The sequence below is a fragment of the Eleutherodactylus coqui genome, chromosome 8, assembly GCF_035609145.1.
Source record: "Eleutherodactylus coqui strain aEleCoq1 chromosome 8, aEleCoq1.hap1, whole genome shotgun sequence".
Lineage (NCBI taxonomy): Eukaryota > Metazoa > Chordata > Amphibia > Anura > Eleutherodactylidae > Eleutherodactylus > Eleutherodactylus coqui.
The window spans coordinates 175962530-175981917 of record NC_089844.1 but is presented as its reverse complement, the minus strand read 5'-3'; the positions used below and the strand labels follow the sequence as shown (position 1 = coordinate 175981917).

Below are 19388 nucleotides of genomic sequence, written 5' to 3'. Positions count from 1 at the left end.
GCCCTGTGCCAGTCACTGCACTGGCTGCCCGTCAAATACAGAATGCAATTCAAACTCACTACCTTCATCCATAAAGCTCTCCACAGTGCTGTGCCACCCTAGATTGCCTCCCTCATCTCGATCCATCACCCAGTCCGCACCCTCCGCTCAGCTAATGAAATCAAATTAAGTGCCCCTTTAATTTCAACCTCTCATTTCCGCCTCCAAAACTTCTCTAGAGCAGCAGTCCTCTAGAACGTGCCACCCCAAACTAAACGGCAATTACTGACGCACAAAACTTCAGGTGTGCCCAAAAAACGTACCTCTTCAGGAAGGCATACCATGTCCCCCAAACCAAACCCTTCTTTACTCCACCTGATAACATGTTCTCTGCCTCTCTGACTGCAGTCCCTACTAGCTGTAATCAACCACCACCTGCAGTCATACTAATTCCACCACCCTACGGCTTATGTCTGACCATTGTCTGTGTGTATAACATCCCTCACTCTCCACCTTGCCATACTGTGCACATTTCCAGACCCTTTACCTTCTGTATCACCCCATTATTTGTAGTATGTAAGCTTGTTGAAGCAGGACCCTCACCCCTACTGTTTCCATCAACTGATTGCTTCATGTAACAGTGATTTTTGTATCTTTGCTTCTTACATCTGTTCTCACCTGTCTTTGTTAGCGCTGCAGAATATGTAGGTGATATATAAATAAAGATTATTATTATTATTAATAATATTTACTAGACATTCAAAAGGATCAGACTCCCCTTAGTATTCAGGAATGGCTCAATGAGATCTGCATACTGAAAAGGTTTGAAAAAAAAAACAGATACTCGCAAGAAGGAAAGGTAGAGAAATACCTTAAGAAATGGACCAAGTGGAGCACCTACAGGAATAAGTAGCCACCAGTCATCCAATTTCATGTTTGTGCGACACCAGAAAGTTACATTACACAGGAGTGCCAATACTTTTGCCCTTAGCATCGAATTTTCGAGTTGTGACCCCTTTACTTTTCCTATTTATGACCTTAAGAATGCTCCTGCAAAATTTTATGTTTGTATGACCCCGGAAATTTAGAGAATTAGTGGCAAGTCAGTCAGTCAGTGAGTGAGGGCTTTCACCTTTATATAGTCCTTTATATAGAGATGGTCAGTGACTCCACTATATATACTATATTTGATCAGTGACTTCCCTATTTATAATATATTTTGCATTAATAGAAGCTCCCCTATGTAGTACACACTGAATATTAACAGTAACAACCAATATATATTACACTGGCTGATATACCCAGCTTCGCCCGCGTTAATTTAGTACTGGTGTTTATCTGGAGTTCACACAGAAAATCTTAGAAAGTCGTGGTTACTTTAGAGATACCGGAAAAAAAATATGTTCACCATTTTGCATGGTTCTTTGTGTTACCCAGGAAACACCACATGAAGGTAACCATGCGATGTTTCCTTTATATAAAATGACATCGGGAAGTGAGAGAATTAGATAATGTACGTAAAATTTGGATGCTAATTCTTTTGCGCTAGAATTGAATAATCGAGTTGGGACCTTTTTTCCTATTTTGGACATAATCTATGCTCATGACAAATTTCATGTTTTTACGACATCAGGAAGTTGGAGAAATAGTGGCGAGTTAGTCAGTCAGTCAGTGAGTCAGTCAGTCAGTTATTCAGTCAGTGAGGGCTTTCGTCTTTATATATATAGACTAGCTGATATACCCGGCTTCGCCCGAGTTAATTTGGTATTGGTGTTTATCTGGTGTTCACACGAAAAATCTTATGAAGTCGTGGTTACTTTAGAGATACTGAGGAAAAAAATATGTTCACCCTATTGCATGGTTCTTTGCGTTACCCAGGAAACACCATGTGGAGGTAACCATGCGACGTTTCCTTTATATAAAATGACATCACGTAGTGAGAGAATTAGATTCTGTACCTAAAATTTGGATGCTAATTCTTTTGCGCTAGAATTGAATAATCGAGTTGGGACCCATTAGCTTTTCCTATTTATGACATAATCAATGTCCGTGCCAAATTTCATGTTTCTATGACACCGGGAAGTGAGAGAATTAGATTCCGTACGTAAAATTTGGACGCTAATTCTTTCGCGCTTAGATATAAATAATCGAGTTGGGACCCATTAGCTTTTCCAATTTATGACATAATCAATGCTCGTGGCAAATTTCACATTTCTATGACACAGAGAAGTGAGAGAATTAGATTACGTACATAAAATTTGGACACTAATTCTTTTGCGCTTAGAATTGAATAATCGAGTTGGGACCAATTAACTTTTTCTACATATGACATAATCAATGCTCATGCCAAATTTCAAGTTTCTATGACATCGGGAAGTTGGAGAATTAGTGGCGAGTCAGTCAGTGAGTGAGTCAGTGAGGGCTTTCGTCTTTATATATATAGATACTGTATGTAGTCAGTGACTCTACTATGTTATATAATGTATATAATCAGGGACCCCCTTATATATCACAAAAGTATGTGATTAGTGACTGCTTTTTAAGTATATACTGTATCAGTGACGTCCCTGTATATTAAATTCTGTATATAAGCAGTCTATCCCATTTAAATTACACACTGTACATTGTCAGGTACTACCTTATATATTACATACTGTATATGGTCAGTCATTCCCCTATTTATTACATACTGTATATCATCACTGTCTCCCCTATATAATATATACTTTATATGATCAGTTACTCCACTATATATTACAAACAGAATATGAACAATGACTCCCTTATATAGTATATACTATATATGGTCAGTGGCTCCCTTATATATCAAATTCTGTACATAGTCAGTCTACCCCCTAATAATTACACTCTATATGTGCTCAGTGACTCCCTAATATATTACAAACTGTATATGGTCAGAGATTGCACTATATATTACTCTCTATATTATCACTGACTCCCCAATTCATTACCTATTGTATATCATCAATGACTCCGCTTTATATTGTATACTTAGTATGATCAATGGCTCCCTTATTTAGTATATACTGTATTTGGTCAGTGACTCCCCCATATATTAAATGTTGTACATAATCAGTCTCTCCCATGTTTATTATACACTATATATAGTCAGTTACTCCCTTATATATTACATACTGTATATGGTCAGCCATTCCCCTATGTATTACATACTGTATATCATCAGTAACTCCCCAATTTATTACATACTGCAAATGACCAATGACAAACTTATATAGTATATAGTGTATATGATTAGTGTCTCCTACATAAAATATATTATTTATATGATTAGTGATTCTCCTATATATTACATACTATATATGAACCGTAATCCCCTATATATTGCATAGTTAATATGGTCAGTGACTCCCCTATATATTGCATGTTATACGAGGTGCTGCTGATAAGTCTTTGGGTTTACCCAGAAAGAAACGAGATAGGAAGATGAAACTTTACATTTATCCCACATACTCTCCACTGATACCAACAAACTTCAGTATTCCAAGTTCTGTAAGCTTTGCAAAAAGAAGGATTTCGGTTGTCATCCGTAGCAGCCATGGCATCAGAAATGGTGTGAAATTTGGTCCCCTTGAGGTGTTTCTTCAGGTTTGGAAACAGATGATAGTCAGAGGGAGCTAGAACTGGTGAATAAGGTGGGTGGTCAACCAGCTGGAAGCCTAGCTCCACCAGTTTTGCCGTGGTCGCTTGTGCAGTGTGAGCGGAGGTATTGTCTTGCAGGAACAAAATTCCTTTGGACAGCTTGCTGCACCTTTTGGCCTTCAGAGCTGCCTTCAATTGGTCCGAAAGTTCAATGTAATACCTTGCATTGATGATGGAACCATTTTGAAGGTAGTCCACTAGCAGCACGCCCTCCTTATCCCAGAACACAGACGCCATCACCTTAGTGGCTGAACTTCTTTGGGCGAGGAGAACCACTGTGCCTCCACTCTTTTGACTGCTCCTTGATTCAGGGTCATACAAATAAATCCAGGTCTCATCCATAGTGATCAGTCGATCCAGGAAGGTCTTACCAGTCCGGAAACGCTGACAAATGGGCCGGGAAGTTCTCACTCGCATGCTTTTCTGATCTGTTGTCAAACATTTCGGGGACCCACTTTGCAGATCACTTCTTCATGTTCAAATGTTCATGGATAATGACACAAACACGTTCACCAGAAATCCCCATGATGTCTGCTATTCCTGCAGCTGGCCGATTCTCCAGTATGAGGTTGTGCGCAGAATCGATGATCTCCAGAACAACAACCTCTCTCGGTCGTCCAGGACGTTCCTCATCATTGGTGCTGAAGTGGCCCGTTTTAAATTTGGCAACCCAGTTCTTAACTGTAGAATATGAAGGGCATTGATCCCCAATGTCTGTGGCATATCACCATGAATATCCTTAATGGACTTTCCTTGCAGAAACAAGAATTTTATCACTCCTCTGCTCTCATTTGCTGTGAATATTGCCTTAGACTGTTTGTTTTCCCGCGTGCCTAGATCACTGTTGCCATACGCTACAAACACAACATTTTGAAAACATATATTAGACACATAAGGTTTTCATGTGATGTAACATTCGTTACCATAGAAACAAACAAGAACACAAAGCCAAAGACTTATCAGCACCCCCTCGTATATGATCAGTGACTCCTTTATATATTACATACTGTATATGATTAGGGACTCCTCTATATATTCTATACTCTATATATTCAGTGACTCCCTAGATATTGCATACTGTATATGGTCAGAGATTGCACTGCATATTATATACTGTTTATTATCAGTAACCCCCACAATTTATTACCTGTTGTGTATGATCAATGATTCCCCTTAATATTGTATATTTCGTATGATCAATGGCTCTCCTATATGGTATATACAATATATGGTCAGTGACTATATTTTACATGCTTAAATGATCAGTGACTCCCTTATGTTACATACTGTATATGATCAGTGCCTTCCCTGTCACAGAGACAGGAGGAGAAAGGAGAGTCGACAATACCTATTGATCATGCTTCTGTCCCCGATTACTCACGGACATACTATTCTGAGCACACTGGCCGCTACCAACCGTCACGGCAGAGCCTCGATTGATCGCTCCAGCACTGTTGCAAGCTTTAAGTTGTTAGAATATAGCTGATTTGTATCCAGCTTTCTGGAGGTTCTGCAAACAGGTAAAGCAAAAACAAAAAAAATGACACCTGATCTATTCCACAATGCCGTGCACAATACACACGCTGCCACCACCACTTTGTTACAGGTAAACTGGAACTCAGACTTATGAATTATGAATAGAGATGAGCGAGCGTGCTTGTTCGAGTATTAGGGTGTTCGACATGCTCATTACTCGAGACGAGCACCACGCGGTACTCGATTCAATTCCATTTCCTTCCCTGCATGTTTTGCGCCATTTGCTGGCCAATCGACATGCAGGGAAGGCATTACAACTTCCTCCTGTGAAGTTCCAGCCCTATCCCACACCCCTGCAGTGAGTGGCTGGTGAGATCAAGTGACCGCTGAGTATTTAAAGCGGTCCCGCCCGCGGCTCGCCTCAGATACACAGGCTGGCAGAGATTAGGGAGAGTGCTGTTCCTGCTATAAGGAGAGTGTTAGGCTACTGTTTGCGTCTTCAAGAACCCCAACGGTCCTTCTTAGGGCCACATCTGACCGTGTGCAGTACTGTTGTGGCTGCTTGGAGCAGTTTTGCACAATTTTTTTTTTTCCATCTTGGGCTGTGCTGACAATTGCGTTCTCAGTCTGCAGTCAATTATACAGAGTATTGGGGCAGTACTGGTCAGGCAGGGACAGTGGTAGTGTAGAATCCTGTCAACAAGTACCCCAAAAAAGCTCCTTCTTAGGGCTACCTGTGACCGTGTGCATTTTACTGCGTGGCTACTGGGAGTTGCCTCACTATTACCCAGCTAGGCCTTTTTGCAGCCTTGCGTAAAATTTTTTTGGGACTGCAGTGTGCGTTACCGCTGTGAGCCTCCAACTGCACGCCAATAATTGCATATTTTTTTACACCGCTCTGTCTGTGCCTGCAAATTCACGCACAGCGTGCGGCGACAGACCCTGATAGAGGGAAAGACATATACGTGCTCTCTAGGCTGTTAGCTTTTTCAAAAAAATTTGAAAAAACGCTCCTTCTTAGGGCTACCTGTGACCCAGTGCTTTTCACTACGTGGCTGCTGGGAGTTGCCTCACTACTGCCCAGCTAGGCCTTTTTGCAGCCTTGCGTATTATTTTTTTGGGACTGCAGTGTGCATTACATAACCGCTGTCAGCCTCCAACTGCACGCCAATAATTGCATAATTATTCAGACCGCTCTGTGTGTGCCTGCAAATTCACGCACAGCGTGTGGCGACAGCCCGATAGAGGAAAAGACATATACGCGCTCTCTAGGCTGTTAGCTTTTTTAAAAAAAAATTGAAAAAACGCTCCTTCTTAGGGCTACCTGTGACCGTGTGCATTTTACTGCGTGGCTGCTCGGAGTTGCCTCACTATTACCCAGCTAGGCCTTTTTGCAGCCTAGCGTATAATTTTTTTGGCCTACAGTGTGCATAACATAACCGCTGTCAGCCTCCAACTGCAGGCCAATAATTGCATAATTATTCAGACCGCTCTGTGTCTGCTCTATTCGTAATCCACCATGCTGAGGTGTAGGGGAAAGCCTAGAGGACGTAGACGTGGACGCGGGCGAGGACGCGGAGGTCCAAGTGAGGGTGTGGGCACAGTCCGAGTTCCTGGTCCTGGAGAATCGCAACCGGGTGCTGCGGGATTAGGAGAGAGGCAAGTTTCTGGGGTCCCCAGCTTCATATCACAATTTTTGGGTCCACATGGTAGACCTTTATTACAAACAGAGCAGTGTGAGCAGGTCCTGTCGTGGATGGCAGAAAATGTATCCAGCAATGTATCGACCATCCAGTCTTCGCCGTCCACTGCTGCAACTCTGAATCCTCTGGCTGCTGCTCCTCCTTTCTCCCAGCCTCCTCACTCCATGAAAATGACACATTCTGATGAGCAGGCAGACTCCCATGAACTGTTCTCTGGCCCCTGCCTTGATTGGGAAAAAATGGTTCCTCTCTCAGCTGGAAAGTTCCCGGGGTCCAGGTGATGATGCTCGGGACTTCCAGCAACTGTCTCAAGAGCTTTCAGTGGGTGAGGAGGTCGATGATGATGAGACACAGTTGTTTATCTGTGAGGTAGTAGTAAGGGCAGTAAGTCCGAGGGAGGAGCACACAGAGGATTCGGAGGAATAGCCGCTGGACGATGAGGTGACTGACCCCATCTGGTTCGCTATGCCAACTGAGGAGAGGTCTGCAGAGGGGGAGGCAAGTGCAGCAGCAGGACAGGTTGGAAGAGGCAGTGGGATGGCCAGGGGTAGAGGCAGGGCCAGAGCGAAGACTCCCCCAACTGTTTTCCAAAGCACCCCATCGCACCAAGCCACCCTGCAGAGGCCTAGGTCTTCAAAGGTGTGGATGTTTTCTAGTGAGAGCGCGGACGACCGACGAACCTGTGTCGCGCCAAGATCAGCCGAGGAGCCACCAGTGCCAGTCTCGCCACCACCAGCATGCGCAGGCATATGATGGCCAAGCACGCCACAAGGTGGGACGAAGGCCGTTCAGTGCCTCTGGATCGCACCACTACCTCTCCCCCTGTGTCCCAACCTGCCACTCAGATCCAACCCCCCTCTCAGGACACAGGCACGAGCGCCTCCCGGCCAGCACCCACACCCTCACCTCCGCTGTCCTCGGCCCCATCCAGCAATTTCTCTCAGCGCAGCATCCAGCTGTCGCTAGCGCAAGCCTTGTAGCGCAAGCGCAAATACACCGCCACGCACCCGCACGCTCAAGGTTTAAACGTGCACATTGCCAAATTGATCAGCCTGGAGATGCTGCCGTACAGGCTTGTTGAAACGGAGGCCTTCAAAAACATGATGGCGGCGGTCCCACGCTACTCGGTCCCCAGTCGAAACTATTTTTCCCGGTGTGCCGTCCCAGCCCTACACCAGCACGTCTACTGCAACATCAATCGTGCCCTCACCAACGCGGCTACTGGGAGGGTCCACTTAACCACAGACACGTGGACAAGTACTGACGGCACATTGGGTGAATTTGGTGGAGGCTGGGACCGAGTCAGAGCCTAGGACGGCACACGTCCTACTCACACCCAGAATTGCGGGTCCTTCCTCGGTTCTGGTATCTGCGGCGGTCTATGCCACCTCCTCTAAACCCTCCCCCTCCTCCTCCTCCTACACAACCTCTACCTCTCAATTAAGAAATGTGAGCAGCACGTCGCCAGCAGTCGGTGTGGTGCGGCGCGGCAGCACAGCGGTGGGCAAGTGTCAGCAGGCTGTGTTGAAACTACTCAGCCTAGGTGACAAGAGGCACGCGGCCCCCGAGCTGTTGCAGGGTCTGACTGAGCAGACCGACATCTAGCTTTCGCCGCTGAGCCTCCAACCGGGCATGGTCGTGTGTGACAACGGCCGTAACCTGGTGGCGGTTCTGCAGCTCGGCAGCCTCACACACATGCCATGCCTGGCCCATTTCTTCAATCTGGTGGTTCAGCGGTTTCTGAAAAACTACCCGCACTTGTCAGACCTGCTCGGCAAGGTGCGCCGGGTCTGCGCACATTTCCGCAAGTCCACCACGGACGCTGCCACCCTGCAGACCATTCAACATCGGTTTAATCTGCCAGAGCACCGGCTGCTGTGTGATGTGCCCACACCCCGTGGAATTCTACGCTCCACATGTTGGCCAGGTTCTATGAGCAGCGTAGAGCTATTGTGGAATACCAACTCCAACATGGGCGGCGTAGTGGGAGTCAGCCTTCCCAATTCTTTACCGAGGAGTGGGCCTGGATGGCAGACATTTGCCAGGTCCTCGGAAACTTTGAGGAGTCTACCCAGATGGTGAGCGACGATGCTGCAATCATTAGCGTCACCATTCCTCTGCTATGCCTGCTGAAAAGTTCTCTGCAAAGCATAAAGACTGATGCTTTGCGGTCGGAACAGGAGACGGGGGAAGAGAGTATGTCGCTTGATAGTCAGAGCACCCTCATGTCTATATCTCAGCGCGTTTTGGAGGAGGAGGAGGAGCCTGAGGAGGAGGAGGGGGAAGAGACAGCTGGGCCCACTGCAGAGGGTACCCATGCTGCTTGCCTCCCATCTGTTCAGCGTGTATGGCCTGTGGACGAGGAGGAGGAGGAGGATCCTGAAAGTGATCTTCCTAGAGAGGACAGCCATGTCTTGCGTACTGGCACCCTGGCACACATGGCTGACTTCATGTTAGGCTGCCTTTCTCGTGTCCCTCGCGTTAGACGCATTCTGGCAACTATGGATTACTGGGTGTACACCCTTCTTGAACCCCGGTATAAGGAGAACCTTTCCACTCTCATTCCCAAAGAGGAAAGGGGTTCGAGAGTGATGCAATACCACAGGGCCCTGGTGGACAAACTGATAGTAAACTTCCCATCTGACAGCGCTAGCGGCAGAAGGCGCAGTTCCGAGGGCCAAGTAGCAGGGGAGGCGCGGAGATCAGGCAGCATGTTCAGCGCAGGCAGGGGAACACTCTCCAAGGCCTTTGCCAGCTTTATGGCTCCCCAGCAAGACTGCATCACCACTCCCCAGTCAAGGCTGAGTTGGAGGAAGCACTGTAAAAAGATGGTGAGGGAGTATGTAGCCCATCATACCACCGTCCTCCGTGATGCCTCAGCTCCATACAACTATTGGGTGTCAAAGCTGGACACGTGGCACGAACTTGCGCTGTATGCCCTGGAGGTGCTGGCTTGCGTCTTGTCAGAGAGGGTGTTTAGTACAGCTGGGGGAATTATCACGGACAAGCGTACCCGTCTGTCAACTGCCAGTGCCGACAGGCTTACACTCATAAAGATAAACAAAGCCTGGATTTCCCCAGACTTCTCTTCTCCACCAGCGGAGAGCAGCGGAACCTAAAGAATCTTTTCGCTGCAACCGCAGATAAAAGCACTCTTCTGCATCACAGGGAAAACGGGGCATTTATCTTTGTCAATCTGTCTCTGACATTAGTCCTCCTCCTGCTACTCCTCCTCCAGAAACAACATGTCATCGCGCTGAACGGCCAATTTTTCTGCGGCCCTAAAGGCTCATCTACATCTACCAATGTTTTTACAATTTTTCTAAGTTTCAAAAGTATTGAGACTGTTACATGAACCAATTTTTTCAACAGGGCTGCCTCCAGGCTCTGTTACAAATTAAGCAACAGTGAGCTGTATCTTTAAAAAAATGTTTATGGGTTTCACCTGCCCTCTCGGTTGATAAATATTTCAGAGGTAAACTTGTACTTTTGGTACACTTATTTTTCGGGCCCACGTCTAGACTCTTATCCAACTAATTTTTCCGGCCTTCGCCTACGCTCATGGTATCCCAATGTTTCAGAGGTTGGCCTATACTATTACTACACAAAATTTACTGCGGTCTGCCTGCCTGTCTGCCTATACTTCTGCTACGAGAAAGTTACAGGGGTCTGCCTATACTGCTGCCACTTACATGTTACACGGGGTCTGCCTATACTGCTGCCACTTGAATGTTACAGGGATCTGCCTATACTTCTGCAACAGAAATGTTACTGGGATCTGTCTATAGTTTTACTACTGAAATGATACAGGGGTCTGCGTATACTTCTGCTACAAAAATGTTACTGGGGTCTGCCTATACTTCAACAACAGAAATGGTGGTGGGGTCTGCCTATACTGCTGCTACAGAAATGATACTGGGGTCTGCCTATACTGCTGCTACACAACTGTTACTGGGGTCTGCTTATACTTCTGCTACATAACTGTTACTGGGGTCTGCCTATACTACTGCCACTTAAATGTTACAGGAGTCTGCCTATACTTCTGCTACAATAATGTTACTGCGGTCTGCCTATACTTCTGCCACGTAAATGTTACAGGGGGTCTGCGTATACTTCTGCTACAAAAATGGGGTCTGCCTATACTGCTGCTACATAACTGTTACAGGGGTCTGCCTATACTTCTGCCACATAAATGTTACAGGGGTCAGCCTTTACTGCTGCCACTTAAATGTTACTGGGGTCTGCCTATACTTCTGCCACGTAAATTTTACAGGGGGTCTACGTATACTTCTGCTACAAAAATGGTACTGGGGTCTGTCTATACTTCTACTACAGACATGTTTCAGGGGTCTGCCTATGCGTCTGCTACATAAATGTTACAGGGGTCTGCCTATACTGCTGCTACATAACTGTTACTGGGGTCTGCCTATACTTCTGCCACATAAATGTTACAGGGGTCTGCCTATACTGCTGCCACTTAAATGTCACAGGAGTCTGCCTATACTTCTGCTACAAGAATGTTACTGGGGTTTGCCTATACTTCTGCCACGTAAATGTTACAGGGGGTCTGCGTATACTTCTGCTACAAAAATGGTACTGGGGTCTGCCTATGCTTTTACTACAGAAATGTTACAGGGGTCAGCTTATACTGCGGCGACAGACATGTTACTGGGGTCTGCCTATACTGCTGCTACAAAAATCTTACAGGGGTCTGCCTATGCTTCTGCTACATTAATGTTTCAGGGGTCTGCTTATACTGCTGCTACAGAAATGTTACTCGGCTCTGTCTATACTGTTACAACAGAAATGTTACTGGGGTCTGTCTATATTGTTACTACTAAAATGTTACAAATACTGGGCTCTGCCTGTACTGCTGCTACTGAAATGTTACAGGGGTCTGCATATACTGCTGCTACTGAAATGTTACAGGGGTCTGCCAATACTGCTGCTACAAAAATGTTACAGGGGTCTGCCTATACTGCTGATACAGAAACGTTACTGGGGTCTGCCTATACTGTTACTACAGAAATGTTACTTGGCTCTGTCTATACTGTTACAACAGAAATGTTATTGGGGTCTGCCTATACTTCTGCCAATGAAATGTTACTGGGGTCTGTTTATACTGTTACTACAGAAATGTTACTGGGGTCTCCCTAGACTTTTGCAACATAACTGTTACTGGGGTCAGCTTATACCTTTGCTACAGGAATAATACAGGGGGCTGTGTATACTATGGGTGCACTAAGTTTTCCCATCGCGGTGTTCTACCTATCTGGCCCGAAAAAAACCCCAGACTGACTAGGGCATGGCGTGTGGGCCGCAGCCAACATGTATTTCTTCTCACATAACCTCAGCTATCAGGGGCACTGCAATGGGATTTCTTTCTGTACCGTCTGTTTGTTCCTGCTAGCCACCCATGCTGCGGGTGCACACAGACTTGCCAAAGCGCAGTTGTACCTGCCTGGCACTTTAAAAAAAAAAAACAGAATGTCTAGGGCATGGCGTGTGGGCTGCAGCCAACTTGTATTTCCTCTCACGTAACCTCAGCTATCCGGGGCACTGCAATGGGATTTCTTTGCGTACCGTCTGTGTGTTCCTGCTAGCCACCCATGCTGTGGGTGCACACAGACTTGCCATAGCGGAGTTGTACCTGCCTGGCACTTTAAAAAAAAAAAACAGAATGTCTAGGGCATGGAGTGTGGGCCACAGCCAACATGTATGTCATCTCACGTAACCTCAGCTATCTGGGGCACTGCAATGGGATTTCTTTCTGTACCGTCTGTTTGTTCCTGCTAGCCACCCATGCTGCGGGTGCACACAGACTTGTCATAGCGGAATTGTACCTGCATGGTACTTTAAAAAAAAACAACAGAATGTCTAGGGCATGGCGTGTGGGCCGCAGCCAACATGTATTTCCTCTCACGTAATCTCAGCTATCCGGGGCACTGCAATGGGATTTCTTTATGTACCGTCTGTGGGTTCTTGGAAGCCACCTATGCTGTGGGTGCACACAGACTTGCCATAGCGGAGTTGTAGCTGTCTGTCCCCAAAACACTGATGGGTAGAGTGCAGAGTGCAGATGGTTTACCCCTTGCGTTGTCGATAAGGTATCCGACACCCAAACAGGATGAGTAGTGTGTGGACACATGGAGTCCCCATTGCTATATCACTCGCAGCACCTTGGGCCACACAAGGTGTTTGCTGGGACAGAGGCTGACCCAGGGCCAGCTCACATACTTCCCACACCGAGTATTGCTGCATTGTGGAGATGTGTAGAAGTGCTGGGCTGGCAGCGGAGTCCCCTTTATGCCTACGTTTGCAGCTCCTGACGGAGGTGGCAAAGGATTGGAATGAAGATGGAACGTCAATCTATTATCAATTCTCAACAGCATTGTGGCCTATTGCCCCCCACCCCCACCCCCCTTTCGAAGAGGGTCGCTGCCTGGCCCTGCCAACCCACTGCAGTGTGTGCCTCCAGTTCCTCCTCATGGCAGACGCACTTATAAATAGACATGAGGGAGGTGTGGCTATGAGGCCAGCGTGTGGCATGAGGGCAGCTGAAGGCTGCGCAGGGACACTTTTGTGTGCGCTGCGGACGCAGGGTCGTGCGGGGGGGTTGGGCAGCATGTAACCCAGGAGAAGAGGCAGCGGTGTGTCCCGCAGGCAGTGCTTGTGCTTAGTTGGAGGTAGTGTGGTGCTTAGCTAAGGTGTGCCTTGCTAATGAGTGCTTGTCCAAAGTAAAAATTGTTAGGGGGGGGAGGGGCTATCCTTGCCGCTATTGTGGCTTGAGGGCTCCCACCCACTTGCGTTAGCGTTTTGCATTTTTTTAGCGCTGCGATAGAGCGCTAAAACTTTCTAGTTTAAATGAGTTGTAATGTGGCCATGCGCACTTGCGTTTTTTCCTCGCAGCGCGGTTGCGTTTTTTTATCGCTTGCGACTGCCCTATATTAGTGCGATGTGCTATTTTTCCCTCGCCCATGCAAGTCAATAGTTGCCGAAAAATCGCATTGCAGAATCGCATGCGCGACTGCGTTTCGATGCTTTGCTCTATAATTAAGTTTAAAGTGTCAAAAACGCTGCGATAAAAAAACACAGGACAGTCACAATACATAGAGCTTTGCGATGCGAGTTTAGTGGGAGAAAAATCGCAGCACAATCGCACAAAAATCGCACGTTGGCAACTGCGATATAGCAGCGATTTTAAAAACGCACTATCGCCCTTGCAAGTGGGTAGGAGCCCTAATAGTGAGACCTGGGAACCTGAGATGCAGCCCTGCATGTTGCCCCTCGCCTGCCCTATCCGTTTCTGTGACGTTTCCATCACTTTCGTAGGTTTTGCAGATTTTCACAAATGAAAACCTTAGCGGAGCACAGGTCATATACAAAAATGCTTGAGTCGCCCATTGACTTCAATGGGGTTCGTTTCGACTCGAGCATTTTGGTGCTCGCTCATCTCTAATTATGAACACAATTTTCAGAGTTATGATTAGTTTTAAAACAGATAAGGCTTCACTGATAAATAGTAGATTTTTTTTAGAAAAGATCTAGCAGTGCAGAATATATATGTCAAAAGATATACAAAAAAGGTTGTTACACAGGAGTATAAGGAAATAGAGTACTAATACGCAAGCAGCCAGTATTTTAAAATAAACAGGAGAAATTAAAAGAAAGTTACCATTCTTTGTGTGGAGTCACACAGAATTACAAATGAGTCCGCATGCATGGTGGACTCCAAGGGGCTGACCTAAACATGAGTCCATGTGTGATTTTTAGACACTCGGCGAGGTAACTCCCATTTACCTCTTTCCAGCCCCCAAGGGGGTTTGGCTTACACTGGAGCACATAGGCAGTGAAATCCATATTTCCTTCATAACTTTGTGTGGGTGGGACCCACAATGAAAACATGATGGCGAAGTTTCCTCTCATGATTTTACATACGGTTTTAGCACCCACACGAATATGTTCAGATACATATTTTCTCTGATATAAGGTTCTGGGGTCTCTGAGCATTACGCAAGGATGGGAATACCTATGTCTGATTTGTTGTGATGTGACATTTCGCAAAATATCCTTGTTGGTGGGATGCGACATACAGATCAGTCATAATTATCAAATTACATTTTCCCCTTTGTTTGAGCAAATTCCCTTTGTTAGAATTTGGCTGCAAAAGATATCAGATCTGGCTGTGGCCAGTTGCAAAAAATAGGGCTGAGAAGTCACTGGGGTGTGAAGGCTGTTACTGCCCCTATCTTATATTGTACATATATTCCCTAAGTCTGGTTTAGCATGTCTGTGGAACATTATATGCCCCCTGGGGTTTGTGATAGTCTTTTTGAAGCCTGCTTTGAAGCTACCTTTCAGCACTCAGCTTTCCTAGATTTTGAAAAGCATTTAACCATTCCACTTACAAACTACCCAGCAGTGTTACAAAACCACGGGAGACTAAGGCCATACCTCACAAAGGGGAGATTAGAACATTGAATTCATTCAGCTTTATTAATATCTCTATATCACATTCCCTACAAATTATATATTGTGCATCATCAATGACTCCTTTTGTATATTACATACCATATATGATCAGTGATTCCCCTATATAATATATACTATATATCATCATTGACTCCCCTATTTATTATTTTCTGTCTATATTCAGGGATAACTCCCTTTAGCATACACTGTATATGGTCAATGACTCCCCTATACATTACATAATTTATATAATCGGTCTCTCCCCTATATATATACAAACTGTTTATAGTCAGTGACTCCCTTTTGCAATACACACTGTATAAGGTCAGTAATTCAGCTACATATTGCATACTTATATAATCAGTCTCACGCCAATTTCTTACATTATATAATCTAAGAATAATTTGAATAATTCATATATATATATATATATATATATATATATATATATATATATTATTATTATTATTTTTTTTTTTTTTTAATATACACACATACAGTACATACACACACACTGGCTTGTTACCCACGATTTTGTCCACATGGAATTTGTATTGCCTCAATGTCTGTGTAGCTCTAAAAGACACGTGACAGTTAGCATCTAAAGTTTGACGGACCTGACATTGCTCCAATGTATCTCTAGCTCTGAGAGACGCGCGAAGGTCAGCATCCAGGGTTCAGCGGACCTGAGATTGCTCCAATGTCTCTGTAGCTCATACTCTGAAGTCCGCCGGGCCTCTGATGCTCCGGGGTCTCTACTGCTCTATGGCTGCCTGCAGACGGTCGGGTCCCCTGTGAGAATTCTCGCAGCGGGACCCGACCCGAGCCCCTGCAGGGACGAGCGCGGCACTCACAACTCCCGTGGCTCCGGCTCTTTGATGTGGAGCTGGCAGCCGGGGAGTGACATTTCTGAGCGGGGCTCTGCGAGCCCCGCACAGAAATAGAGCATGCTGCGATTTGTCTGCCGCAATCCTTTTTCCGTTTTCTAACGCAATCCTATGATGATTGGTGGCTCCACTGGGGCTGGGGCTGAAAAGCAGTCCTAAAGCACAAATGTCCAACGCTCAGTCTGACTCTTCTAGTGGGAATTACTTGTTGGAAATAACCAGGAATACTAAATCGAGTGCGTAGAATCCATTGGTGAAAGCAAATTTGGGGGTTGCTGCACTAAAATTCAAGAAAAGGCAAAAACATGCAAATAAGGTTGCCAAGACAACAACAGCTCAGATCTTTAGCCTCTAACCTTCTCCGGGTGAAGATTATACTGTGTGCAAAATGTCATGTCAATCAGTCGTACAGTTTGTGCGTGATGTTCCAACAAACAGACATTGACAAATATATGGAAGATATTCAGGCTCTCCTCTATAATATATATACTATATATAATCAGTGACTCCCATATATGCCACAAACCGTATATGATCGATTATCTCCTCTATATAGTACATACTGTATATTGTCAGTGACTCCCCTCTATATTATATACTGTATATGGTCAGTGATTTCCCAATTCATTGCATACTGTGCATAATCAATGACTCCCCTATATATAATATGTACTGTATATGATCAATGACTCCCCTATATATTATATACTGCATATGATCAGCATTTACCCTATATAATACATACTTCATATGATCAGTGAATTCCCTATACATTGCATAATGTGTATTATCAGTGACTCCCCTACATATTATATATTGTACATGGTCAGTGACTCTCCTATATATACTGTATTTGGTCAGTGACTCTGCTGTATATTACATACTGTATATATCCAGTGACTTCACTATATATTACATATTGTTTATGATCAGTCTCTTCCCTCTATTTTACACACAGTATATGTTCATATTATGATCAGTGATTCCCCTATATATTATATACTCTATATGATCAGTATCTCCCCTATATATTACACACTGTTTATGGGCAATGACTCTCCTATATATTATATACTGTATATGGTCATTGACTCCTCTACATATACTGTATATGATTTCTCCCCTGCATATATCACACTGTATATGGTCAGTTACCCCCCTATATATTATATGCTCTACATGATCCGTGACTCCCTTATATATTGTATACTGTACATTATCACTGATAACATCCTGTAAGGGTGGAATCTACTGAAAGTGAAAATGAAAGTGACTCGGAGACATTTTTTTTTCTTTCGACCTCACAGTCACAGACAAGGAAGAGGAAAAAGTACGAGGGGCCGTCGGTCAGAGATCCCCATCTACACCTGGTCTAAGTGGACTGACCCCCCGATGTTCTATTCCCCCACAGGGGCGAGAGGAAGAGTCTGAGCAGCAGAGGAGCAGAGGTATACAGAGAAGGGACGATACCCGGGAACAGACGAATATAGTGACACCTCCAGGTAACCCAGATACAGGGAGACCTGCAGACAGGTAAGAGATCAGCAGGTAAAGGAGATACAGCGCCTCCTGCAGGTGCTGTGTTATACACTGCCTGTAAATAGCAGCCAGCCATACCACACAGGAGAGAACAGAGATACTTGTGTAATATATTATCTGCTGTGTGTAACTGTAATACAGCGCCACCTGTAGGTAACATATGTCATAACAGCATATGTATACAGCACTGTCTTCAAGTACTATGTTATTTATTACCTGCAGATATCAGCCAGCTTTACCAACACAGGCAGAGAACAGATACTTGTGTAATATGTTGTCTCCTGTGTATAACTGCAATACAGCGCCACCTGTAGGTAACATATCTGTCATAACAGCAGATGTATACAGCAATATATGCAGATACTATGTTACATAATACCTGTGGATACCAGCTGGCTATAACCACACAGGAGAGAACAGAGATATGTGTATGATATACTTATTGTCAAAGCAATCCTCCCGTAGAAGTTGTCAAAATGAAACTTTCTCTGTGTGATTGTAATGTTGATACAAGTAAGTGATTACAATATTAGAGCAAAAAGGGCCCGTTGCACCGCTGCAGTGCCCAAGCAAGACATGGCAAAGTGGAGGAGACCGTGGGGATTGCAAGATGGATGTCACAGGTGGTTCTGCAATCTCTCTCGACAATGGCAGCAAAGATTTTCCCACTCAGTTGCAGCAAAGTGGCACAAAATAATAGATACAGTCTTGATAATGAACAGTGGTTTGTCACGTGACGCCAGCATTTCACCCAGAACTGTAAGAGTCAATTGGTGGGAAATAACTTGACAGGAGTCCTGGTAACTTTTTGTAGTAAACAGAAAGTGCACAGTTAACTAAAGCATTTATGTAATTAACTGAGTAGCAACAATGGCAGTCTTGAACAGAGCAATTAGTTTTGCAGTAGTCAAGACGGTGAAATGTAATGGAATTCCTGAAATACTTTAATGCTCTCTCTTTGGAGGTGACTCAGTAAAAAGTTGATGGTGCAGTATGAGATAGAGATTTTAGTGGACCTTTAGGCTATCCCTGGCTTTGACTTTACCTGGTTTTTGTGTAACTCACTATTTTAGTGGAACCGCTTTGGCTTTACTCCTCCTCACTGCCTGTAAGACTAGGGAGCTGGTGAATCCTGGCTTCCCTGAAGAAGACATGCTTGTTGAAGCTGCTTGCTCTGCTGACCTCCTCCTACATGTTCTCCTCCTCTGACCACCTGAGCAGACTCTCCTCTAACTCCTCCTTCACTTCCTCTCCAGTTCCCACACTTTCTCTCCTCTCCTTCTCCTCAGTATAGAGGCTCCCTGTGTAGTTTCCCTCTCTGTGCTCTAACCATACCCCTTGAGCAATCAATGAGGGCATGACATCCAGCCGCCAAGCTTTAAGCTTAGGAAGAAGGGGTACACAAGATTTCTCCGACATAAGGCACTTTCTATGTCTCCTGGAATCACATAGCAAAATGTGACAGGACTATGAATATGTGGCTACTCTGCAGGACCGTCTGGGCCACTACACTGCCTCTAGCTTGTATACAAGATATGATACAGGTGGGCATAAAGGTCCACCTGTACCCTGTTATACCGCCTCTAGCTTGAATACAAGATATGATACAGGTGGGCATGGAGGCTCTAGTATCCTGTTGCACCGCCTCTAG

The 19388-nt window shown here is 45.1% G+C and overlaps 1 protein-coding gene across 1 annotated transcript in view; it reads left to right on the top strand.

Annotated features, from left to right (window-relative positions):
• Positions 1 to 17492: 17492 nt before the first annotated feature.
• The window catches only part of LOC136577225 (uncharacterized), a 91755-nt gene continuing 89859 nt past the window's right edge, over positions 17493 to 19388 (top strand). The window contains exons 1-2 of the mRNA XM_066577031.1: positions 17493 to 17528; positions 17610 to 17731. The gene's annotated coding sequence lies outside the window, so the exon portion shown is untranslated. The remainder of the gene's footprint in view (positions 17529 to 17609; positions 17732 to 19388) is intronic.